The 26,644-nt window shown below is 37.5% G+C and overlaps 1 long non-coding RNA gene across 18 annotated transcripts in view; it reads left to right on the top strand.

Moving 5' to 3' along the window:
* LOC119864794 overlaps positions 1 to 26,644 on the top strand; it is a 293,914-nt gene that overhangs the window by 257,510 nt on the left and 9,760 nt on the right. For 10 of the 18 annotated variants that reach the window (XR_005368706.1, XR_005368713.1, XR_005368702.1 and 7 more), the window contains 3 exons: positions 11,536 to 11,629; positions 18,724 to 18,795; positions 21,783 to 21,979. This is a non-coding gene — a long non-coding RNA (uncharacterized LOC119864794). Of the gene's footprint in view, positions 1 to 11,535; positions 11,630 to 16,872; positions 16,972 to 18,723; positions 18,796 to 21,782; positions 21,980 to 23,847; positions 24,029 to 26,644 lie in introns of those variants that run through there. The other 8 variants (XR_005368714.1, XR_005368709.1, XR_005368698.1 and 5 more) reach the window with 4 other exon arrangements.

Below are 26,644 nucleotides of genomic sequence, written 5' to 3'. Positions count from 1 at the left end.
GGATAGTTTTTACACATAGCCATATACACAGTGTTTTAGTTAGATTATTCTCTCTGCTAATAGGGTGTTTCTTGTCTGCTTATTAGTATTAGGAAGCATGAGTATTCTTTGCACATTGCAGGAGTATTTGAATTTCACCCCAGGGAACTCAGTAGTTCACATACAATTTCTTGCATTAATCACAGCAACTGAAAAAGAAACCCTTCTGAAGGGCTTTGATTTATGTTTCGAAATAAAAGACTAAACACAATTATGAATAGAAACATAAACACATATGATGGTTGTTCAACACTTGCTGTGTGCATTAGCCATAGATCAGTCATCAGCTTTGCCATAGTGATAATTTAGTATGTAGTCATAAAAAAAGTGTTGGGGACTATGTGAAGATCAGGTATCTTCTTCCCAATGCTCCAGATCAGTGTTCAAAACAAATCCCAACTAGGGGCCAGATAGATAACTTGAGTGACACAGGCACTGGGTTGAGCACAGGGAAAGGAATGTCCCATCTAAATCATGTAGCTTCAAGTCAGCTATGGTGGGTCTTTGCCATGCGGAAATGTGGACTATGGTTGTCAGTTCTTTTGATTTTTTACAAGAAATTGAAAGACAAGATATTTCATAGAAATCTTTCAATATTTACATTTTGGTATGTTATTCATTCATTGAAAATATGAAGAGCTAAGCAAATTGCATTATAGGGCTGATCACCAGCCATTAGTTTAGGCATTCGGCTCTTCATGATGATGTTAAATCATGCAGAGTTTACACAACTGCCCCACATGAGAGTCAGCGTTAGGCCATCCTGAAAGCTAGACCACCATTGACCATTCTGATTGAATTTCTGATTGCTCTCCCAAATGCTACTTTTTTCCTAGGTGGGGTCAAACTGAATAGTTTCTAGGCATGGGTTTATATAGCAATGATCCCACAGATAGCCACTGCACCTGATGAATTATTAGTGCTGTGGGAACAGGATGGCTGGGAGGAAGCTGAGATCTAGTCTCATTGCTGCATCTGCTGGTCATCCTCTCAAGCTAGATAACACGGAGATGCTTTCAGCAAGCTCTGAGGTTTTATCTAAAAGATGCATTTTTAAAAAATAAAAATAAGATGCATTTTTACTTAGACGATAATTTTGGAAGCCTTGTGCAATCCCAAATAATTGTTTGTATTCAGAGTCCTCGAGAATTATGCATAAACCAAAAAACCCCACTTGCATTCATTTTGGAGTAAATGCAATAGAAAAGCAACCAAATCGACAGGATCGATATATTATTCTTAAGCAGACTATGCATGCATCTCTTATTTAACCAATAAAAAATGATATCGTAACTCCTTCATCTGAACTCCACACCATGTTTGCCTTAAAAATCCTAACATCCAACAGTCACCTATTCTGTGATCCTTTTCGCTTTTCAGTGTTCTCTTCTGGGTTAGTCCGAGCCTTCTAGGAGAAGAACCATCAATGGTAAATAACTCTAGGTCAGAGCTGTGGTGTCTCTCCTTAATCACAATGAACTCAAGGCAGAATGGATTTGGTATCAATAGCGCAAGCTCTGGAGTCTGGCTGCCTAAGTCTGAATCCTGTCTTCACTAGTATGTACTCAGGAGTTTGGGGCAATTTCCTAAACAGCTCTGGGTCTCTGTTTCCTCAGCTGCACAGTAAGATGTTGTGAGTGTTGCTGTGTGGATGAAATAAGCACAAATGATGAAAACAGTGTCTGGCACATTATAAGCATTCAAAAAAATGTCACCTACCATGATTCTGTTCCTTTTTATGCATAGATGCCCAGGTGATATCCAACTGATAGATTTTCTAGTGACTGACCAGTGGTGTCAAGCATATACTGGTACAGAAGGAGAGATGTAAGTAGACTAAATGCCTGCTGAACAAAGCTACCCACTGATGGGGAACAAATGGTGGAGTAGGGACTTCCCTGATGACCTCCCCCAACACATACCATGAACCAGCTCCAATTCCAAAAGACCACCTCGTACCCTACACCTTCTCAAACTACTACTCACTTTCAGAGATCAGCTCAATGCCAATGACTATGGAGCTTTTCTGAGAACCCCACATAGCATTACAGCCTGGGTAACACTCCTCTATGACAGCCTGCAGCCTATCGGCTGCATTGCATTCTTGTCTCCCCACTACTGTGAGTCTCCTCCAGAGCAGGGATCAGGTTTGTTCATCTTTATATCCCCAGTGCTTTGCAAAGTGCCTGGCACATCAGAGATTACAACCATGTTTGTTCAATGAAAATAAAAAAATGTTTCCAGCTGAAAAATGGATGGAATTGATGAATGAATGTGCAAATGAAAACAGGAATGAATTATACAAATTGTTGGCACCCTAGTTGAAAACGGTATTCTCTCCTTTGATTTCCCTAGTTTAGAACAATGGTTGACTCAATTTTTTAAAAGTTGTCAAATTCTGAGGTTCCTGGTTCAGTCAGTTAAACACTGGGCTCCTGATTTCTGCTGGGGTCATGGTCTTGGGGCCGTGGGATAGAGCCCCACGTCTGGCTCCACACTCAGAGTCTGCTTGAGATTCTCCCTCTCCTTCTCCCTCTGCCCCTCCCCCTGCTCACAGTCTGTATCTCACTCTATAAAGTAAATAAAATCTAAAAATTGTCAAATTTGGTTGCAAACTGAATGTAAATGGGAAAAGAAACCAGATTAGCTGCTCACCATCAACTACAACAGATCCCCTAGTTAATTTCATCTTCTGTTCCTGTTCAACTCAATGCCCTAACTCACCTTTGTCTCCTAGCTGCTGCTATGTCCCACTGTTTCCCTTGTCATTCCTTCTGTCCTTCACGCCCTCTCTCCTCCTTTCCACTTTACCGAATGCTACTCATCCTCTGAAGCTCAATTTAATTCTCACTTTTCCCAAAAGTTGCCCTTCATCTGGCCTTCATTAAAATTGCACAATTACCATAATTACCATAACACACTATTTACATCTTTATTATCTCCCTGACAATTTGTAAATTTCCTGAAACAGCCATATATTCTATTTTTTCTTACATATCTTATATTGACAGTGACTAAATATTTCTAAAACATCAACCGAGGCAAATTTTGAAGTGAAAGTTTTTAAAAAGAGACATAAGTATTAAATATAATTTGTCTTTATTTTACCAAAAATATTTTAAAAATTCCTAACTTCCATCACACACTTCAATAAATTTTAGCTATATCAAATGTTTAAGCAAAAATAATGAAATTATAAAATGTGTAACAAGTACTAAACATAAACATATTTAAGACCTAGTCCTGGGCAGAAAAAGATTGATAATGTAAATATTGAAAATAACATTTCTTTGTATCACCCTGCTTAGTGGCAAGTGGTATACAGAAATATATATGTCAGAAAGAATTATCCTGCATATATAAAGTGTACTTATAAACCAATAAGAAAAAAATGAGTATATCAAAAGAAAATTGAGTAATGTTGAGCATCTTTTCATGTACATGTTGGCCATCTATACATCTTTTTGGAAAAAATGTCTTTTCAGTTCTTTGGCCCCTTTTTTATTTTATTTACTTTTTTTTCCACCAATTTTTTAATAAAAATTTCCAAACCTCCAGCAAATTTACAAGAATTTGACATACCACCCACATACCCATGATATGGATTCTACTATTAACATTATAGCATGCTTAATTTGTCACATATCTGTTCATCTATCCATTTGCCCCATTATATTTTTGATGCATATTTTGGCATAAAATATTTTTCTTTAAAATCAATTAATCAACATATAGTGTATTATTAGTGTCAGAGGCAGAGTTTAATGATTCATCAGTTGCATATAATACCACAGTGCTCATTACATAAAGTGCCTTCCTTAATGCCTATCACCCAGTTACTCCGTTTCCCTATCTGCCTCCCCTCCAGCAACCCTCAGTTTGTTTCCTAGAATTAAGAGTCTCCTATGGTTTGTCACCATCTCTGATTTTGAGTTATTTCCCCCCTTTCTCCTATGTTATCTGTTTTGATTTTTAAATTCCACATATGAGTGAAATCATAATAATTGTCTTTTTCTGACTGTCTTATTTCACTTAGCATAATACCCTCTAGTTTCATCCTTGTCATTGCAAATGGTAAGATCTCATTTATTTTTGATGGGCGAGTAATATTCCACTGTGTGTGTGCATGTGTGTGTATGTGTGTGTAACTCACATCTTCTTTATCCATTCATCTATTGATGGATATCTGGGCTCTTTCCATAATTAGGTTACTATTGATAATGCTATAAACATTGGGGTACAGGTGCCCCTTTGAATCACTATGTTTGTATCCTTTGGATAAATACCTAGAAGTGCAGTTGCTGGGTCATAGAGTAGCTCTATTTTTAACTTTTTGAGGAATTTCCATACTGTTTTCCAGAGTGGCTGCGCCAGTTTGCATTCTCACCAACAGTGTAAGAAGGTTCCCCTTTCTTCACATCCTTGCCGACACTTGTTTCTTGTGTTTTTGATTTTAGCCTTTCTGACAGGTGTGAGGTGATAGTTCATTGTGGTTTTGATTTGTATCCCTGATGATGAGTGATGTTGAACATCTTTTCATGCGTCTGTTGGCCATCTGGATGTCTTCTTTGGAGAAATGTCTGTTCATGTCTTCTGCCTCTTTTTAAACTGGAGTCTTTGTGTGTTTTTGTTTGTTTGGTGTTGAGTTGTATAAGATCTTTATAAATTTTGGAACTAACCCTTTATCAGGTATATCATTTGCAAATATATTCTTCTATTCAGTAGATTGCCCTTTCATTTTGTTGATTATTTCCTTCACTATGCAGAAGCTTTTTATTTTCAGGTAGTCCCAAATTTATTTTTCTTTTATTTCCCTTGCCTCAGGAGACATATTTAGAAAAATGTTTCTATAGCCAATGTCAGAGACATTACTGCTTGTGCTCTTTTTAGGGATTTTTATGGTTTTAGGTCTCACATTTAGGCCTTTAATCCATTTTCAGTTTATTTTTCTGTATGGTGAAAGAAAGTGGTCTAGTTTCATTCTTTTGCATGTGGCTGTCCAATTTTCCCAAAACCATTTATTAAAGAAACTCTCTTTTCCCCATTGTATATTCTTTCCCACTTTGTCAAAGACTAATTATGTAATTGCAGGTTCATTTTTAGGGTTTCTATTTTATTCTGTTGATCTATGTATACATTTATGCCAGTACTATACTATTTTAATTGCTACCAGTTTGTAATATAACTTAAAATCTGGAATTGTGGTACTTCAGTTTTTGTTAAGATTGCATTGGCTATTAGAGGTCTTTTGTGGTTTCATACAAATTTCAGGATTGTTTGTTCTAGTTCTGTGAAAAATGCTGCTGGTATTTTGATGGGGATTACATTAAATGTGTAGATTGCTTTGGGTTGTATAGACATTTTAACATTATTCTTCTAATGCATGAGCATGGAATGTCTATTTGTGTCATTTTCAATTTCTTTAATAAGTGTTCTATAGTTTTCAGAGTACAGATTTTTCACCTCTTTAAGTTTATTCCTAGATATTTAATTGTTTTGGTGCAGTTGTAAGTGGAATTGTTTTAATTTCACTTTCTGCTGCTTCATTATTAGTGTATAGAAAAGTGATAGACTTCTGCATATTTATTTTGTGTCCTGTAACCTTAAACTGAATTCATTTCTCAGTTCTAGTAGGCTGTTTTGTTTTGTTATTTTTTGGTGGAATCTTAAGGATTTTCTATTTAGGGTATGATGTCATCTGCAAATAATGAGAGTTTTACTTCCTTCTTACCAATTTGGATGCCTTTTATTTCTTTATATTGTATAACTGCTGTGGCTGGGACTTCCAGTACTAGAATAAAAGTGGTGAGAGTGGATATCCTTGTCTTGTTCCTGATGTTAGGGGAAAAGCTCTGAGTTTTTCCCTATTAAGTATAATGTTGGCTATGGGTTTTTTCATATGAAACCTTTATTATGTTCCCTTTAGACCTATTTTGCAAAGGGTTTTTATGAATGGATGCTGTACTTTGTAAAATGCTTTTTCTGGCATCTACTGAAATGATTATATGGCCTTTATCTGGTTTAGGTATCAGGGTGATGCTGAGCTCATAGAATGAATTTGGGTTTTCCTTCCTCTTGTATTTTTTGGGATAGTTTTAGAAGAATGGGTATTATGTCTTTATGTTTGGTAGGATTTACCTGTGAAGCCATCTGATCTTGGGCTTTTGTTTGTTAAAAGTTTTTTGATTACTGACCAATTTCATTGCTGGTTATTTGGTCTGTTCAAATTTTCTTATTTCCTACTTTAGTTTTGGCAGGTTATATGTTTCTAGAATTTATCCATTTCTTCTAAGTTGTCTAGTTTTTTGGTATATAGGTTTATCATAATATTATAATTGTATTTCTGTGGTATTGGTTGTTACCTCTCTTCTTTCATTAGTCATTTTGTTTATTTGGGTCCACTCTCTCTTTTTTTAATGTGTCTTGCTGGAGGTTTATCAATTGATCTTTTCAAAGAACCAGCTTCTGATTTCATTGATCAGCTCTATTGTTTTTTCCGTTTCTATCTCACTTATTTCTGCTCTCATCTTTATTATTTCCTTCCTCTTGCTGAGTTTGAATTTTGTTTGTCCTAGCTTCTTTAGGTATAAAGTTGAGATTTTTCTTGCTTCTTGAGGTAAGCCTTTGTTGCTATAAACTTCCTTCTTAGAGACACTTTTGCTGCATTGCAGAGATTTTGGATCATTGTGTTTTCATTTTCATTTGTTTCTTTATTAACCCATTCCTTGTTTAATAGCATGCTGTTTAACTTCCATATATTTGTGCTTTTTCTAGATTTTTTCTTGTGGTTGACTTCTAGTTTCATAGCATTGTGGCCAGAAAAGAAGCATGGAGTGTGTTTTCTATATGGTAATCAGGTCATCTGTACATAGTGACAGTTTTTCACCATTGAGTATGATGCTAGCTATGGGTTTTTCATATATGGCCTTTATTTTATTGAAGCGTATTCCCTCCAAACCCACTTTTATCATGAATCGTTATTGTATTTTGTCAAATTCTTTTTCTGCATCTATTGAGATGATTATATGGTGAATATTCTTCCTCTTGTTAATTTGTCGCACTGATTTGTGAATCTTGAGCCACATGTACATGCCTGAAATAACCCCCACTTTTAATATATTCTTGATTTCAGTTTGGTAATACTTTCTTGAGGATTTTTGCATCTATGTTCATCAGAGATATTGACCCATAGTGAGGTTTGTTTGTTTTTCTTTTTCCTGTTGTTTTTAAGTGTCTTTGTCTGGTTTGGTATCAGGGTAATGCTGATCTGGAAGCTTTCATTCCTATTTTTTTAAATAATTTGAACAGAATAGGCACTAACTCTTTTTGAGACATTTTTTAGAATGTATTTGTGAATCCATCCAGTCTTGGGCTTTTGTTTGTTGGGAGATTTTGATTACTGAATCAGTTTTCTTAGTAATAATTGGTCTTTTCAGATTTTCTTTCTTCCTGGTTTAGTTTTAGAATGTTGTATGTTTCTAGGAATTTATTCATTTCTTCTAGGTTGCCAAATTTGTTGGCACATACTTCTTTGTAGTAGTTTTTCATAATCCTTTGTATTTTTGTGGTGTCAGTTCTCTTCATTTTTAATTCAAGTCCTCTCTTTATCTTGATGAGTCTGGCTAAAGTTCATCAATTTTGTTGATTTTTTTTTTTTAAGATTTCATTTATTTATTCATGAGAGACACACAGAGAGAATCAGAGAAATAGGCAGAGGGAGAAGCAGGTTTCCCACAGGGAGCCCAATTTGGGATTCAATCCCAGGACTCCGGGATCACACTCAGAGCTGAAGGCAGACGCTCAACCACTGAGCCACCCAGGCATCCCAATTTTGTTAATCTTTTCAAAGAACCAACTCTTGGGGGTCACTTGGGGGGCTCAGTTGGTTAAGTGTCTGACTTCAGCTCAGGTCATGATCTGATGGTGGGGGGATCAAGCCTTGCATTGGGCTCTGCGCTCAGTGGGAGTCTGCTTGTCTCTCTGCTCCTCCCCCTGCTCATGTACTCACTCTCAAAATCTTTTAAAAATACACACATATATATACATACATACACATGCATGTCTGTATATATATATACATGCGTATGTATGTATATATATGACTATACATATGTCTGTATAGACTACATAGGTATCAACTCTATAGAATAGAGACTGGATAAAGTCTCTTTCATTTATTTACACTCTGATCTTTATTATTTCTTTTCTTCTAACTTTGAGCTTTAATTGTTCTTTTTCTAGTTCCTTTAGGGACAAATTGAGATTGTTTGGGATTTTTCTTGTTTCTGGATGGAGATCTGTATTGCTATAAACTTCCCTCATGGAACTGTTTTTGCTGCATCTCAAAGATTTTGGATCATTGTATTTTAATATTCATTTGCTCTAGGCATTTAAAAAAATGTTCTCTTTGCTTTCTTTGTTGACCCATTTGTTGTTTTAGCATGTTAACACTGCTTTTTTCCCAGTTTATTTCTTGTAATTAACTTCTAGATTCATGCCAGTGTTGTCAGAAAAGATGCTTATATGGTTTTCATCTTTTTAAATTTATTGACTTGTTTTGTGACCATACGTGAAGAATATTTCATTTGGACTTGAAAAGAATTTATATTCTGTTATTTTTGGATGGAATGTTTTATTTATTTATATCTAGATATATATCTGTATATATCTGGCCTAATGTGTCACACAAAGCCACTGTTTATTGATTTTTCTGTCTGGATGATCTATTTGTTGATGTATGTGGGGTGTTTAAGGGAGAAATTGTCGGTAATACAATAACAGTAGGAGATTTTCTGTTGGTTAATATTTGTGTTGTGTACTTAGGTGCTCCTATGTTAGGTGCATAGAATTTACAATTGTTATATCCTCTTATTGAATTGATCCCTTTATCATTATGTGTTGCCATTCTTGGTCTTTTGTTATAGTCTTTGTTTTAAAGTCATTTTGTCTGATAGAAGTATTGCTACCCTGGCTTTTTTATTTTCCACTTCCATTTGCATGCCATGTTTTTCCAATCCTTTCACTTTCATTCTGCATGTCTTTAGGTCTGCAGTGAGTCTCTTGTAGGCAGCACATAGATGGCTCTTTTTTTTTAATCCACTTAATCACCCTCTGTCTTTTTGACTAGAGCATTCAGTCCATTAAAGTAATTATTGATAGGTATGTACTTATTACCATTTTACTAATTGTTCTCTGGGTTGTTTTTTAATAGTCTGCCTCTGTTCTTTGTCTCTTGCTCTCTTCCTTTGTGATTGATAACCTTTCTTTAGTGTTACACTTAGATTTTTTATTTTTTGTGTCTCTCTTACAGGTTTTTGGTTTGCGGTTACCATGAGTTTCATATATAACATCCTAAATCTGTATTAAGTGGATGGTCACTTAAGTTCAAACACTGTTTTTCCTGTATCACTCTATGTATATATAATATGATGTAATATTTTACACTTTTTGTTTTTTAAAGATTTTATTTATTTATTCATGAGAGACACAGAGAGGCAGAGACATAGGCAAAGGGAGAAGCAGACTGCTTGAAGGGAGCTCAATGTGGGACTCAATCCCCGGACCGTGGGATCATGCTAAAGGTAGACATTCAACCACTGAGCCACCCAGGTATCCCCCTTTCATATTTTTCTTCTAGTTATGACCTTCCTTTTCTACTTGAAAAAGTCATTTTAGCATTTCTTGTAAGGTCAGTTTAGTAGTAGTAAACTCCTTTAACATTTTTCTGGGAAACCATTTCTATTCTGAATGTTAACCTTACTACATAGAGTATTCTTGGGTGTAGGTTTTTTCCTTTTGGATATATCATGCCACTCCCATCTGGCCTGCAGAGTTAGTGCTGAAAAATCAACTGATAGCATTATGGGGTTTCCTTTGCAGGCAACTCATTATTAATGTTAAGATTCTTTATCTTTTTAAAAATATTTATTTTTATTTTTTTCTTAAGATTTTATTTATTTATTCATGAGACAGAGAGAGAGAGAGAGGCAGACGGGAGAAGCAGGCTCCATGCAGGGAGCCCGATATGGGACTCGATCCTGGGTCTCCAGGATCATGCCCTGGGCCGAAGGCAGTGTTAAACCGCTGAGCCATCCTGGATGCCCAAGATTCTTTATCTTAAATTTTAATTATTATATGTCTTGATGTGGACCTTGTTGGGTTCATCTTGTTTGAACTTTTCTGGACTTATTGGATCTGTAGATCTATTTCCTTCTCTACATTAGGGACATTTTCAGCTATTATTTCTTTTTAACTGAGGTTAAGGTAGGGCTAATGTCAGTTCCTAGTTTTGCACTAACAGTTCTGCCGACAGAGAGCAGAGGGAATAAAACAGGTACAGGGAAGAGCAGCTTCAATGCCTGCATGTCAAATCCTTGCTCATAAACTTTCTCAATGAAGAAAAGCTCTCTAAAGCCACACTTACATTTTCTTTCTTTTTAAAAATTGAGTCTGACACTTTATCACATTTCGCTCTCTGAAGGATCTTCAAATACTTAAAGCCTCTTGTGGCTTTGCCATATCTAACATACATGCCCTAATCCCCTCCTATCTGGAGTTTTTCTGTAGATGTTCATGATGAATGCAGAGAGATTTTCTAGCAGGTGGGGCAAGGATCATCCCTCAGCTGGCCTGGCAAACAAAGGCCGTAGATCTAGGATTCACTACCCTACCTGTACATTGAGGACAGGGAACAAGGCCTGCAGGGGCTGGCCATTCAACAAAGAGTATTTCCAGCATGTGGCCTAGAGAGGGTGTTCAGAAAATGTTTGTCAATCTAAAGGTGAGCCTTGCCTGTGAAACCTGTCAGGCTGTTTTTGCTTATTGTCAACAATTTATTAAGATGCTATGCCCTCAAAGTTTGTAAATCTCATTCCTTCCTCCTTAAAGTAATATCTCTGTTAGGGTTCCTCTATCCCTCCTCGAATACCTCCAGGGGAGCCCCACAGAGATAAATAGAAGATGGGAGACTAATTTTGGATACAGACTGAGCTGGGTTCAAACTATCTAATAAGTTAATTTATTCATATAAAATATCAGAGAGATGGGAGGCCAAGAAAGGAATACAATTCTCGGTGGGGGTCTACTACTGTGGCTTCCTCTAGTAATCCACCCCCTTCATGGTATTCAGGTTAAGTCTGGTGCTGTTGGGAGAATATTCACCATCAAAATAAGTTGACATAAATTGAACCACTGTAAATACTGTTTAGTATTCACACATGCATGCATTCCTTAATCCCCTTCACTTATTTTGCCACCCTTCCCCATGTCTCAGATAATAGACTCTGTTTATGTAGACATCTATCCCTTTGCCCCTGTTGCTAACTTAGGTTTCTCTAGAACTTACTCATTCTGGGCCTGGCTCAGAGCAAGTGTTCAATGAACAAGTTTCTGACTCAGGGGCCTAGGCACAACATGGTGGTGGTGGGTGACGTGATTATTCCTGGGACACATGTACGTACTCACTTTCCTTTACCAGCCATGTTCATTTTCTTCCAGAGCTTTAAGGATGATCCAGCCTGCTTCTACCCCACTGTGTTTTCCTCTTCATCACCTTGGCTTTGCTTCTCCCAGAGTGAGATGGAACTGTTTGGTAAGTCTCGAACTACCCCAAAGCAGGTGATGGTTCAATCTAAAGAGATATTTTTAGAAGCCTGCTGGGAAATTACATAGGGGATAAAGCAGATTCCAGGAATACTGCTGCTAAGACTCAGCTTTGGGGACAGAAGGTTGGAGAAATTGGGGGACACAAGTGGGACTCCAGTGGTCCCCATACTTATTCCTTCTGTGCAGTTTCATCCCTAAAGCAAAGCAATCCCTGGAAACTCAGGGGTGGGGTTGGGATGGCAACTAATTCTAGAAATTGGAACAGTGAGAGAAACATCAGCAGCAGACAGAAATTTATCAAATGTCAATAGGAAGGGAGAGAAGCCTTGGTCACCTTTCCATAATGTTCAGGTTAAATCCAGTTCTGTTGGGAGAGTAATAATAATCACAATAATAATAACAGTTAACATACTGAACCACTGTAAACATTGTTTTAATATACATACACACACATACACACGTATGCACATACACAAAGAAGTACTGTTTTTCCCTATTTGCTAGGAAGAAACCTGGAACTAGGAGAGGTTAACGAAGTTGTCTGAGATTCTGTAGTTGGGAAGTCATAGCATCTATTATGAACCTAAGCTGTCAGGCTCTGGAGCTCCTCCTCCAACATTACACTGTATATTCCAGGACTTTTGCTTCAGGTTTTCAAAAAACATATGCACATACAAACATGCACACTTAAAATATAAACTCACATCCATCACTTATTATTTAGGAGCAGGGGTGGGGACTGAGTAATTCTGTGCCCCTGCCAGTTACTTTATTTATAACAAATTTATTGAAATATATTTATTTCATCTTCCATAAACTTTAACTTTTTAAAGGATATATTTCAGTGCTTTTTGGTGTATTCACAGAGTTGTGCAACAATTGTTACCTAACTTTTGAACATTTTCATCACTGCCATAAGAAGCCCCACAACTATTAGGAATCATTCCTATTTCCCCTTTTCCTCAAAATCTGGTAACCACTAATCTACTTCCTGCCTCTACTGAGTTACCTTTTCTGGACATGCCATATAAATGGCTCATATAACATGTGGCCTTGTGTAAATAGTTTCTTTCATTTTTCACCCAAGTTGTGGCAGGTGTCACAATGTTATATCCATTCTACTGTGTAGATATAATCTGTTCACCAATTCATCTACCATTTCAGTTTCTACCATTTGGCTATTATGAATAATGCAACTTTCATTTACAAGTTTTTATGCAGACCATGTTTTCATTTGGGGGTGTTTGCCTTGGAGTAGAATTGCTGGATTATATGGCAACTCTATGTTTAACTTTGTGAGGACCTGCCAGACTGCTTTCCACAGCAGCTGCCCAATTTTTAATTTCCACCAACAAGTTCAAAGGTTCCTATTTGTCCTATCTCCTTGTCAACACTTGCTGTTTTCTGTTTGTTTTTAAGCCATTTTAGTGAGTGTAAAATAGTATTCAATTGTGCTTTTGATTTGCATTTTCCTAATGAATAATGTTGGCCCTCTTCATGTGCTTACTGGTCATTTGTATATCTGCTCTGGAGAAATGTCTATTCAAATTCTTTGCCCTTTTCCCCCCCACTTTTAAAAATTCTGCTTTTTCTACTATGTTGGTCTTTTACTAACAGTACAAAAGCAGTGCATGAAAGGCTTTGCACTTTAGGAGTAGTCACTCATCTCATATTCCTTTCAAAAGAAACATTTTTTCTATATTATTGAAGTAGAGTTGACATACACCTTATGTTATTTTCAGATGTATATTGATTCAACAATTCTATGCATTACTCAATACCCACCATAATAAGTGTAGCCACCATCTCTTATTATAGCCACCATACATTATTACAATATTATTGACTGTACTTCTTATCTCCATGACTCACTTTATAACTGGAAGTTTGCACTTCCTAATTCCTGTCACTTATTTTGCCCATCCTCCACCTTCCTCATCTCTGGAAATCAGTTTATGTATTTAAGAGTCTATTTCTGTTTTGATTACTTTTGTTCTGAGATTCTACATAGGAGTGAAATCATATGGTATTTATCATTCTCTGACTTTTTTCACTTATACCATAGGTCCCTCCATGTTGTTGCAAATAAACTTTCATTCCTTTTATGGCTGAGTAATATTCCAGATATTCCATATCCTATTTATTAATTTATCAATAGACAGTTGGGTTGCTTCCTTATCTTATAAATATCTATTGCAAATAATGTTCCAATAAACATGGGGGTGCATATGTCATTTTGAATTAGTGTCTTCATTTTCTTTGAGTAACTACCCAGTAGTGGAATTTTGGAATCATAGTAAAATAGTTCTATTTTTAATTTTTTGAGGAATCTCCATACTGTTTTCCTCAGGGTAACAATTTATATTCCTATGAACAGTGTACAAGGGTTCCCCTTCTTCCAAATCTTTTATAATACTTGTTAATTCTTGTCTTTTTGATAGTAACCACTCTGACTAGAGTAAGATCTCATTGTAGTTTTGACTTGCATTTTCCTCGTGATTAGTGATGGTGAGCACCTTTTCATGTGTCTGTTGGCCATCTGCAGATCTTCTTTGGAAAAAATGTCTAATTAGGTTCTCTACCTATTTTTTAAGTCATTTTTTTTTCTGTTGTATTGTATAAATTCTTTTATTGTGGATATTAGCCCCTATCAGATACATCATTTGAAAATATCTTCTCCCATTCTCCCTGTTTTGTTGATGGATTCCTTTGCAAAAGCTTTTTATTTTGGTGTAGTCCCAATAGTTTATTTTTGCTTTTCTCTTTCTTGCCTAAGGGGACTTATCCATAAGTATATTGCTAAAGCCAGTTTCTAAGAGATTACTGCCTATGTTTTCTTTAGGGTTTTTATGGTTTTAGATTTCATAGCTGGGTCTTTAATCCATTTTTACTTTATTTTTGTGCATGTTATAAGAAAGTGGTCCAGTTTTCTCAATGCCATTTATTGAAAAGACTCTTTTCCCCACCATATATTCTTGCCTCCTTTGTCAAAGATTGACCATAAAACCATGGGTTTATTTCAGGTCTCTCCATTCTGTTCTATTAATCTATATGTTCTTGTGCCAGTAACATACTGTTTTGGTTACTATAATTTTATAGTATATTATGAAATCTGGGGTTGTGATACTTCCAGCTTTGTTTTTTCCCAGAATTGCTTTGGCTATTTGAGATCTTTTGTGGTTTCAAGTGAATTTTAGGATTATTCTATTCTGAAAAAAAAAATGCTATTGGTATTTTGATAGGGATTTCATTAAAAACAGATTGCTTTGGGTATGATGGACATTTTTAATATTATTTCTTCCATTCCATGAACATAGTATACTTTTCTATTTGTTTCACCTTCAATTTCATTACAGAATATACACCTTTTGCTCCTTGATTAAATTTATTCCTAGGTATTTTATTCTTTTTGGTTCAATTATAAATGAGAATGTTTAAATTTCTCTTTCTGGTAGTTATTAGTGTATTAAAATTCAATAGATTTCTTTATATTAAGTCTGTGTCCTTAGCCTTTACTGGATTCATTTCTTAGTTCTAGTAGTTTAGTGGAATCTTTAGGGTTTTCTATATATAGCATCAGGTCCTCTGCAAATAGTGACTGTTTTAATTATCAATTTGGATGCCTTTTCTTTTTCCTGTAGAATTGCTGATTGCTGTGGTTAGGCTTTCCAGTACTATGTTGCATAAAAATGGCAAGAGGACATACTTTTCTTTTCCTGATCTTAGAGGAAAAGTTTTCATTTTTTCATCATTATGATGTTAGCTGTGGGTGTTTTATATATGGCCTTTCTTATGTTGAGAGGTATTCCCTCTAAAGCCATTGTGTTGATAGTTTTTATTCTGTCAAATATTTTTTCTGGATCTATTGAGATGATCATATGGTGTTTATCCTTCCTTTTGTTAATTTGTCACATTGATTGTGACTATTGAACCCCCCATGTATCCCTGGAATAACTCCCACTTCATTGTGGTGAATGATCCTTTTAATATATTGAGGATTTTTACATCTATGCTTATCAGGATAGTGGCCGATAGATTTCTTCTTCTTTTTTATTTTTTTAATGTAGTGTCTTTGGTTTTGCTATCTGGATATTGCTGGTATTGCAGAATGAATTTGGAAGCTTTCTTTCCTCTTCTATTTTTGAAATAGTTGAGAATAGGTATTAACTCTTTTAAAAACATTTGTTAAAATGCACCTGTGAGGGGTACCTGGGTGGTACAGTCAGTTGAGTGTGTCTGGCTCCGGTTTCAGCTCACGTTGTGACCTCAGGGTCCTGAGATTGATAGAGCCTTGAGTTGATCTCCACGCTCAGTGTGGAGTCTGCTTAAGACTCTTTCTCCCCCCTTTACCCATGCCGCTCTGTGCACTTGCTTTCTTTCAAATAAATATTTTTAAAAAGTAAAATGTACCTATGAATCCATCCAGTGCTGTAATTTTGTTTGATGGGAGTATTTTGGTTACTGGTTCAATTTCCTTACTAGTAATTGGTCTGTTCAGGTTTTCTATTTATTCCTGATTCAGTTTCAGACAATTGTATGTTTCCAGGAATTTATCCATTTCTTCTAGGTTGTCCAATTTATAGGGTAGTTATAAGATCCCATTATAGTTCAAAAAATTATATCCCAACTTAGATATTATTTTATAATTATTTTAATTTCTGTATTGCTTGTTACTTCTCTTTCATTTCTGACTGATTCTTCTCTTCTTTTGATAAATCTGGGTAAAGATTTATCAACTTTGTCTTTTCAAAGACCTAGCTCTTGGTTTCCTTTATCTGTTCTATTTTTTAATTCTCTATTTCCACTCTGATCTTTATTTCCTTCCATTAACTGTGGATTTTGTTCTTTTTCTAGTTTCTTTAGGAGTATGGTTAGATTTTTTTAGATTTTTCTCATTTCTTGAGGTAGGCCTGTAAATAATTAACCGACTATCTTTACTTTATGATTGCTTTTACCAGTGAAATTTTTCTTTCATAATTTTCACATCTTTGGCCTTTTTATTACACTTAAAGGGGATTCTTTAGCATTTTGCCCATTTAAAAAATGGCTCTAAGGAAAGAAAATGCAAATTTAAATAGTAAAAAAGTGACCTAAATGTAAGCATTCTTATATACTTCGGATACAAGTGCTTTAGCAGATACATGATTTGCAAAAATTTTTTTCCTGTTCTGATTTGTAGTTTTACTTTCTTGATGTCTACTTTGCAACAGTTTTCTTTTCTTTTGATAGAGCCTAATTATTTCTGTCCCATTGCTGGTGCTTTTGGTGTCATGTAGAAGATACCTATTGCCTAACCCAAGGTCATAAGGGTTTTCTTCTATTATCCACGTAAGTCAATTTTTGTGTGTGGTGTGAAGCAGTTCCAGCTCTATTCTTTTGTATAAGGATACCCAGTTGTCCCAGAACCATGTTAAAAATCCACCAGTTAATTTTTTAAATCCATAGTACCATTTAAAAAAAAAAAGATTTTATTTATTTATTCATGAGAGACACAGGCAGAGGGACAAGCAGGCTCCATGTAGGGAGCCCAACATGGGACTTGATCCTAGGTCTCCCGGATCACGCCCTGGGCTGAAGGTGGCGCTAAACCACTGAGCCACCCGGGCTGCCCATAGTATCATTTTTATTATTTTATAACTATAGTAGTTATCCTGAATAGCTTTTAAATTATTTTTTCCACTTAAATTTACCTTTTCTTCCCTCAAGGAAAGCCAGAAATTTTCAGTTTTATTTACCACTGTATTCACTGTGTGCCGGGCATCATTATACACTCAATAAACATTTAATAACTGAGCTTTTACATTATGTGGCACTAATATGCATTCTTTCCCAGGTATCTCTTGGGTCTCCTACACTGTGACTCCTCACTGACTGGTGTCTCAGAGGTGGCAGGTAGAAGGCTCTGCAATGTCAGATACTGGGATTTCCTCATATAGGATCCCACACCTCTACTGGCATCTGTCACTTCTTAGACACAGCAACAAAGTGAAGATATAACAGATAGCAAGTTGGCTACTACTGTATTGTATATGTGCAAGTTGCTAAGAGTAAATCTTAAGTTTTCATCACAAGAATAAATTTTGTAAAATTTTTTTTACCATATAAGGTGACAAATGTTAACCAGATATGGGGATCTTTTGCAGTGTATAAAAATATGGAGTCATTAGTTTATATACCTGAAAAATATATTACATGCAAAATATGTCAATTTAAAATAGATTAATTCTAAAAAATGCAACAAAGATGTTTTCTACCATGTTTAGGACCAAAAGACTGAGTATAGGAATTCAAGAGGAAAAGTTGAATACAAATATACAGTAATAGGTTCATGTTCTTTTGAGATTTTCAACCAGTGCCTGTAGTTTTGGATTGTCTCAAGGATGCCAATAGCATTTTTGTTGAGGAATATTAGTGCAGCCAAAAAGAGCACATGAACCGAATTCTAGTTCTTGGGTCTGCCTTTTTCAATTATGACTTGGCCCGTGTTGCCTTTTATTTCCTCATCTGACAAATGGGACAAAAATAGTTTTAAAGAATAGAAATTTCTCAAAGTACTGGAGGCTAGGGATGCCAAGATCCCAGTGCCAGTAGATTCAGTGTCTGGTGAGGACCTGCCTTCTGGTTCATAGAAAGTCCCCTCTCGTTGGGTCCTCATGTGGAAGAAGGGGCAAGAAGCTCTCCAGAGTCTCTTAAAAAAGGCACAAGTACCATTCATGAGAGCACTATCCTCATGACCTAATCAGCTCTCTAAGGCCCCACCTCCTCATACCATCACCTAGGTCATTAGGTTTTCAAAATGGAACTGGGAGGGGGGAGACACAAATATTCATTCTGTAGCAGATACCATATACTACAAAATCCCATTGTTAATAAGGTATAAGTATCTGCTTCCTTCTCTAGTTACTCTCAGAACAGCGAAAAATGTGAGAAGAGAATTAGACATGAGAATGAAAAGTCTTTTGCAAATGACCACAGTTTTATACAAAGATGATCAGTTTCTCTTCTGTACAAAAAAAGAATTCTATTGGTTGTAGTGATTTTCTAAATTGCTCTTTATTTTGTATTTTCCCCTATTTCCAGGCACCAGGTAGACATCTCCAGTGAACCTACTCAGCTTTTAACAACAGATTGAGTCCAAGTCTCTTTGTACAGGTAATAGACTCCTAAGCAGTATGGTGGTGTTTTTTTTTTGTTTTTTAGTTTTTATTTATTTATGATAATCACACACACACACACACACAGAGAGAGAGAGAGAGAGAGAGAGAGGGGGGCAGAGACATAAGCAGAGGGAGAAGCAGGCTCCATGCACCGGGAGCCCGACGTGGGATTCGATCCCGGGTCTCCTAGGATCGCGCCCTGGGCCAAAGGCAGGCACTAAACCTCTGCGCCACCCAGGGATCCCGATGTTTTGGGAACAAATCTGAATTTCAATCTCAAATTTTCTGCTTTATAATTGTGTTACCTCAAACAAGTTACTTCTTCCTCAGTTGAATGTGGGTGATCATAGCATTTAAGGATGCAAAGAAGAATCAAGACCTGAAAAAGGATAGTACTAGTATAGCTTCAGGAATTTACTAGGAGCCACTGACCTTTGTTGTTCAAGGCTCCAACACAGGCATCATCAGTTCTCTTTCTTCATCTGTGTATCACTTAACATTTGAAGTCCAAGGCCTGGCTTAGAAAGATTGTCAGAGTGGCACTGGACAGGCACCTCTTCTAAGACTTCAGCAAATGACAGGAGAAGGTAACTCTATGGAGAGAGTGGCTTGGCAGGGCTTGACCACTAAAAACGGACTCAACCAACCCAAGGGGACCTGGCAGAGAAAGAAGACTACAGTAATACATAGCTTGGTCTTACTCCTTTCTAGCCCTTTATGTCTCTTACTAGTGCCTCCAACCAGCCAAAGCCACCTGGCAGCTTGATGGCAAGGGAGTCCGTTGATATAGTTTATAGGAGACCAGCCTCCTAGGGAACATGGCAGCATAGGGAAGGGTGAAAGTGGATCTCTAGGGGCTAATGGAATATATACAGGTAGGAGATAAAACATCTCTAAAACATTCAAAGAAAGTAAATTCTTTCTTCCCTCTTACTTAGAAAAAAGCTCATGACTTCTCTTATCCTAGAAGGATAAATTATGCATGTAATCCCTGGTGCAGGAAATTCCTAATAATTTAGAAGTAGCCAAAGGCATGAGTCAGCAGGTTCTCCTTCTCTTCTTCCCTGGCACAGCCTACTCTCAGCAAGGCCTAGCCCCAGCTGTGGGGTGCCCCCTCCTTGAGGAGCCTCATGGAGGCTGTGGGTGGTAGGTCTTCCTACGCTGGTGGTTCTGAGCTCCTGCCAAGGCTGAAGGAAGCCACTTCAAAAGATGCCACTACCACCACCACTGATAAATGGAATCAGAAGGGCATTGCTTCAGCCCAGACTCTAAGCACTTTTTACCAGGCCCCATTCTTGAGGGTATATTCCTCTTGTGAGGGATTTGGATAATAATGGAGGGTGGGGGGAGATGCTTTCTACCAGGCAGCCATTTGTCAAGTACCAACTCATCCCTCAGTGTTAGGAGAGCAGGGAGATGAGGGGCTCAGCCGTAGCCTGTGTTCCCTCTTGTGCTAAATAAGGTTGGAATACGTTCCAGTTTATTCTAAGATAATTTGTAATCTCTTAATGCCTTAAAAATAGACTAAGTTAAATTTACACTTTTCTTCCATAGTTTTTAAATGAATTTGAGTGCTATGACTCCATGGCTTAGGAAAATAGACAAAAATAGATACTTGTGGGAAATGAGATTTTGTTTCTATAAAGGCAGCATGATACAGTGAGGAGAACGTTGAAATGGGCTCCCAAACCTGGATTTGAGGATCAACTGAACTTGGTAAAGTCATTTTCCTCTGTGGGCCTCAGTTTTAATACCTGTAGTGAGATTTTACAGTAGGTGAGAACAATTGAAATGTTCATTGTGACCCAGAAGAACACCCCCTGGCAGATGTGCTGAGAAGGAATGATGCTTCTAGAAGGGCAGAAGGACACTGTAATGAGAAAGGGCTGCCATGATTCGTGATTTATCACCCCTACCCCAATTTTATTGAGGGATAGTTAACTGTAACTGTGTATTAAGTATACAACATAAATGACTTATGTATAGATTGTGAAATGATTACCAGACCAAATTTAGTTACTATCCATTTTCTTGCATAGTTACAATTTTTTTTCTTGTGATAAGAATCTTCCTCCCCTCAAGAGAAAGAGAGAGAGAGAGCACATGCACAAGTGTGGAGGCAGGGCAAGGTAGGGGGAGGGGGGCAGAGGGAGAGAGAGAATCTTAAGCAGGCTCCATGCTCAGCACAGAACCACTGCCCCCCCGCCCCCCTGCCCCCAGCCTCTGAGGATCACAACCTGAGCCAAAATCAAGAGAAACTTAACTAACTGAGCCACCCAGGTGCCCCCATCTTGTGGTAAGAACTTTTAAGATCTACTCTGTAAGCAACTTTCAAATATACAATGCAGCATTATTAAGTATAGTTACCATGCTGGATATTACATCTCCTGGTCTTATTAATCTTACAACCAGAAGTTTGTCCCTTTTGACTGCCTTCATCCCTTTCTTCTGTTCCCTAACCTCCAACTTGTAGCCAACCATCTGTTCTGTGGTTTGCCTTTTAAATTTCCTGAGTTGTAGATTCAAAAGGCTTACATCCCATTTTTCTTCATTATGAAAATGCAAAAACATAAGGAGGCATAAAGAAACGGGGATGGGACTGCTTCCATAGTATGATTTTGCTTTCGATGGTAGTGCTGGAGAAGTAGTATGCAATCATGTAAGGAATCCAGGGGATTTGGGACTTAGGCTCAAATCTCAATACTGTTACTGAGGTACTGGTTCTGAGGCTGCTCAACTATAAAAACAAAACAAAACAAAACAAAACATTTACAGCCTAAGATGTTAAAGTACCTTTTCTGCAGAAGTATGGGAACTCTTTATGTTCACATCTGTTTACATAGATGTAATGACACTAAAAGCTCCTGCGGAGGAGACTAAACTGCATTCTGGTGATCTTGGTTGATTAGTGACACTGCTGTTATTCTTTCTTGTTATTCTTTCTTTCAATTAATATTGAATGTGCTCCTGAATTAATGACAGGAACCTATGCAAACCAGTTGGTTTCCACAAGGTTGTCTGAGAAATGTAGCAGCCATACCAGGATATTTTTCAAATCCAAGTTAAATGAAATGGAAACAAATTTCCAAGGGAAAAATGCAACAGGAATCCATCAGGAGACGGGGCTTCTAAGCCAACTTTGTGACCAGGTTCCCTTCTCTTAGTTGACAACAGTACAGGTAAGAATACAGACTCTAGAGCTAGATTATCCAATTTACTGGCATTTTCATCTCTGCCTCAGGGTCATGACTTGAAAAAGGTGTCTAATTGTACTAAACTTAAAGTGTTGTTATGCCCATTCTATGCATCAGTATACTTAAAGTACCTAGAACAGCACTTTACACATAGTAAATGGTACATAAATGTTTGTTTATAAAAGAGGTGGCCAAATGGTAAAAATCTCTGATTCAGGAAATTCCTAATCAAAGGCATGGAGTCAGCAGTTTTTCATTCTCTTACTTTTAGCATAGATACTTGAGGAGAAACTTTAATTTATTATTCATGGGCTGAGCTGTCCACTTCCCTACTATTAATTATTATTAATAAACTGAAATGTCACTGGGGAGCTCTCTGCCCAATAGAGATAGTAGTGGTTTTGGCTTAGTGCCCCAGGATTCAATGATCAGGATGAATGTATAGTCATCTCCTTGACTTTGAACATGTCTGAAATTGTCACAGGGACTGCAGGTTATGGCTAGCGTATTTCTCTCTCATGTGAAAGGGACTCTGAAGGCAAATGTTCCCATGAAGGTTGGTGCTATTCTGTAAGCAGGAATCTAGATTCCTTCTATCATTCAGATCTACCTCATTGCTTCCATTCCCAAAGTCACTTCCTACTCCTAGACAGCTGCTGCTGGAACTCCAGCCATCACACCCCAGTTGTAAGCCAGAAAGAAGATTTTTTAAATGTGAAGAAAAAAGCATACTGACACGCATTCATTGATTTTATTTTTAAGTAATCTCTATACCCAATATGGAACTTGAACTTAAAATCCTGAGATCAAATAAACTGTGTTTTATATGATAGTCTTGTCTTCTCCAGGACACATAAGCCCACTGCCCTCAACTCTCTGAAGCTATAACAGCTTCCAGATCCCTAATCACAAAAGCCTCCCCTCAACACGTTTGGTTTGCCAATGCCATTCCTGAAATACAACACTCAGACTGGAATCTAACTCCTTAGTCATGGACAGTTCAGCAAAAAAAAAGAAAACCAAGACACAAGCCCTAGTTCAGGACACTTTGAAGTATAGATGGTCAAAGAGGAGGATGACTCTAAACAAAACAAAACAAAACAAAACATAGTTATGTTACTATTGTGTTACCAGCTCCAAGTGCTAAGTAGATTATTGAGTTTTTGAAAGCACATGAGTCATACAGTGAAGTAATGATTATATTTAGTGGAATGTTAGAATGTCTACAGAGATATAGAATGTTGTCATGTGGAATTGAGATTAGTGTTGTCTTTATTAGAAGGTTCATGTGAGCCATAATGACTATGATTTATGGGGGAGTTTCTGAGTATCAGCTACTGTGCTCAATATAGGCCTTCAGATATCTTTTATTCTAACTTTATCATTTAGGAATTATTATTTCTATAAAACACAAAAGGCAGAGCTGAGGCTCAGAGAGTCAAATAACCTTGGTAGGAATGCTCAGACAGTAGGTAGCAACAACAAGAATCAAATCTATGGTTCTGCTGCCTAAACCCAAAGCAGTCAAATTACTGAATTTTGGACCATTTCAATTTCTGCTCAGGGCCTCAGTTCCTCCTTTGTAAAATTAGCAGTTTGAGTCTGAGTCTATGTAAGTGAGAGTGTGCTGGTGTGGACTGTGAGAACTGAAAGTTTTAGTTTTAGAAATTTTGTGAACTGGTTTTATACACAGCCATCATTGACATGCTAGATAAACTTTGAATTTACGTTAAATATTGAAGTGAACATTAAAAAATAATATTCAAAATTTACCAATTATTTAACTTTATTGGGACTTATCTATATGGTAGAGATGCTGTGCTGCTGCCATTATTTCTCTGCTTCCTGTCTAGTGAGGTCATGTCGATGGCTTGAGATCTACCAGGCAGGAGTATTTACACAATGGAAATCAGCAAATGTTACAAATCAAGCCTTGGTTTATTGTTTTGTTGGCTGTATGGACTTATGAAAGTAATAAAAGTAATAAAAGACTAAAGTAAAAAGTATGTCATCTTTATGGGTATCACATGTGAGTAGCACAAAAAATGTGAGAGTATATTCCTCTAATATTTGAGAACTCCTATCCAATTTAGGAGTTACCCACCTTCGTTAATAAATGAGAAGTTCCAACAGGTCTTTGTTGTTGTTGTTATACTTTTATCTCATCACCCGTACTAAGATATATCAACCAATAAGTTCATGGAAGATGGTGGAAGTAGGAGGATCCTGAGCTCACCCCATCCCATGGACTGAGATAACCACTACATATGTGGAACTACCTCTAAAAATGATGTGAAGACTGCCAGAATGGTCCTTCCATGGTTAATAGTAGAGAGGTGGCCACATCGGAAAGGGTAGGAGGGGCAGAGAAGTGGTTAGGAACCAAACCCCTGATGAGATTAACCACAAGCAGGAGAGACACCACACTCATGAAGAGGATTAGACCCCACACCAGGCACTCCTGGCACTGGGGACCTACACTAAGAAGATGACTCTCCCTAACATCTGGCTTTGAAAACCAGTAGGGTTTAATGTCAGGAGCTTTTTTAAATCAGCAGGGCTTAACTCTGGGAGAGCGTGAGGGGGATTGGAAACTGAGTCTCCATCCTTAAAGAGACAGCATAATAAATAACTCACCCTAAGACAAAGCACAGAAGCAGCAGTTTGAAAAGTGCCTGTGGTATACAGGAAGGAGATTTATTTACTAATCACAGAACATGTGCTGTTGGGGCAGGGATCTTCAGGAGATTTCTCTGGGAATAAAAGTGCTGGCAGGTGCCATTTCTCTTCACCTTCCCAGCCTCGAATTCCCACCCCCACCCCAATCTAGATAGTTGGATGCTTGGAGGAGCCAATGCTAACACTACCTATCTACCTTGTTGGCACTGCATGTACTGCACTGGTGTCCTTTTGTAGACCTGCCCCATCCAACCTGCCCACTTAATCAGATGTCCCCTGAAAGTGGCTCCTCTTCCACCAACAGCTCTGCAGGTAGCCTGGGCAGGGACTGGCACCACTCCAAAATGACTTACTCTGGGGAGAGGGAGAAATCACCCTACACAATAGCATCCACAATTTAGCTGGCTGCTCACAGAGCAAACCCTGACCATCAGTGACTGCAGCTAGCTGGACAGCCAGCCCTACCCACCAATGTGACTGTGGTGGCCTCAGGCCTCTCAACAGTATGGGGACCAACACTGTCTAGTGCATCCATAACAGGCAAAACAAGTCACAGCAGCCAGCTGGGCTGAAGGCAAATGCAGCTCAATCACAACTTTAGGGCACATGCAGTTCACACAGACAACCCCAGAGTGGCTGGTTCTGTTAGCCAGGAGGGACTGTGCTATAGGGCACTGCAGGACCTCTTCTACACAAGGCCACTACTTTTAAGACCAGGACACATAGCTGGCCTGATGTATAGAAACAAACACAAAGAGTTAGATGACATGAGGAAACAGAGGAATTGGTCTTAAATGAAACAGAAGGCAAAATAAAAAAGCTATATGAAACTGATAACAATATACCTGATGAAAAATTCAAAATTATGGTCATATTCACTGGACTTGAGAAAAAGAATGGATGAACATGAAAACATCAGCAAAGAGATAAAAAAAAAAAAAAACAACAGAACCAGGAGTTGGTTCTTTGAAAGAATTAATAAGATAGATAAACCATTAGCCAGCCTTATTAAAAAGAAAATAGAGAAGACTCAAATTAATAAAATCATGAATGAGAAAGGAGAGATCACTACCAACACCAAGGAAATACAAACGATTTTAAAAACATATTATGAACAGCTATACGCCAATAAATTAGGCAATCTAGAAGAAATGGATGCATTCCTGGAAAGCCACAAACTACCAAAACTGGAACAGGAAGAAATAGAAAACCTGAACAGGCCAATAACCAGGGAGGAAATTGAAGCAGTCATCAAAAACCTCCCAAGACACAAAAGTCTGGGGCCAGATGGCTTCCCAGGGGAATTCTATCAAACGTTTAAAGAAGAAACCATACCTATTCTCCTAAAGCTGTTTGGAAAGATAGAAAGAGATGGAGTACTTCCAAATTCATTCTATGAGGCCAGCATCACCTTAATTCCAAAACCAGACAAAGACCCCACCAAAAAGGAGAATTACAGACCAATATCCCTGATGAACATGGATGCAAAAATTCTCAACAAGATACAAGCCAATAGGATCCAACAGTACATTAAGAAAATTATTCTCCATGACCAAGTAGGATTTATCCCTGGGACACAAGGCTGGTTCAACACCCATAAAACAATCAATGTGATTCATCATATCAGCAAGAGAAAAACCAAGAACCATATGATCCTCTCAATAGAGAAAGCATTTGACAAAATACAGCATCCATTTTTGATCAAAACTCTTCAGAGTGTAGGGATAGAGGTAACTTTCCTCGACATCTTAAAAGCCATCTACGAAAAGCCCACAGCAAATATCATTCTCAATGGGGAAGCACTGGGAGCCTTTCCCCTAAGATCAGGAACAAGACAGGGATGTCCACTCTCACCACTGCTATTCAACATAGTACTGGAAGTCCTAGCCTCAGCAATCAGGCAACAAAAAGACATTAAAGGCATTCAAATTGGCAAAGAAGAAGTCAAACTCTCCCTCTTCGCCGATGACA

Source organism: Canis lupus, chromosome 13, assembly GCF_011100685.1.
Source record: "Canis lupus familiaris isolate Mischka breed German Shepherd chromosome 13, alternate assembly UU_Cfam_GSD_1.0, whole genome shotgun sequence".
Classification (NCBI taxonomy): domain Eukaryota; kingdom Metazoa; phylum Chordata; class Mammalia; order Carnivora; family Canidae; genus Canis; species Canis lupus.
Note: the sequence above shows the minus strand (reverse complement) of the source record. Positions and strands in the feature narration are given on the sequence as shown.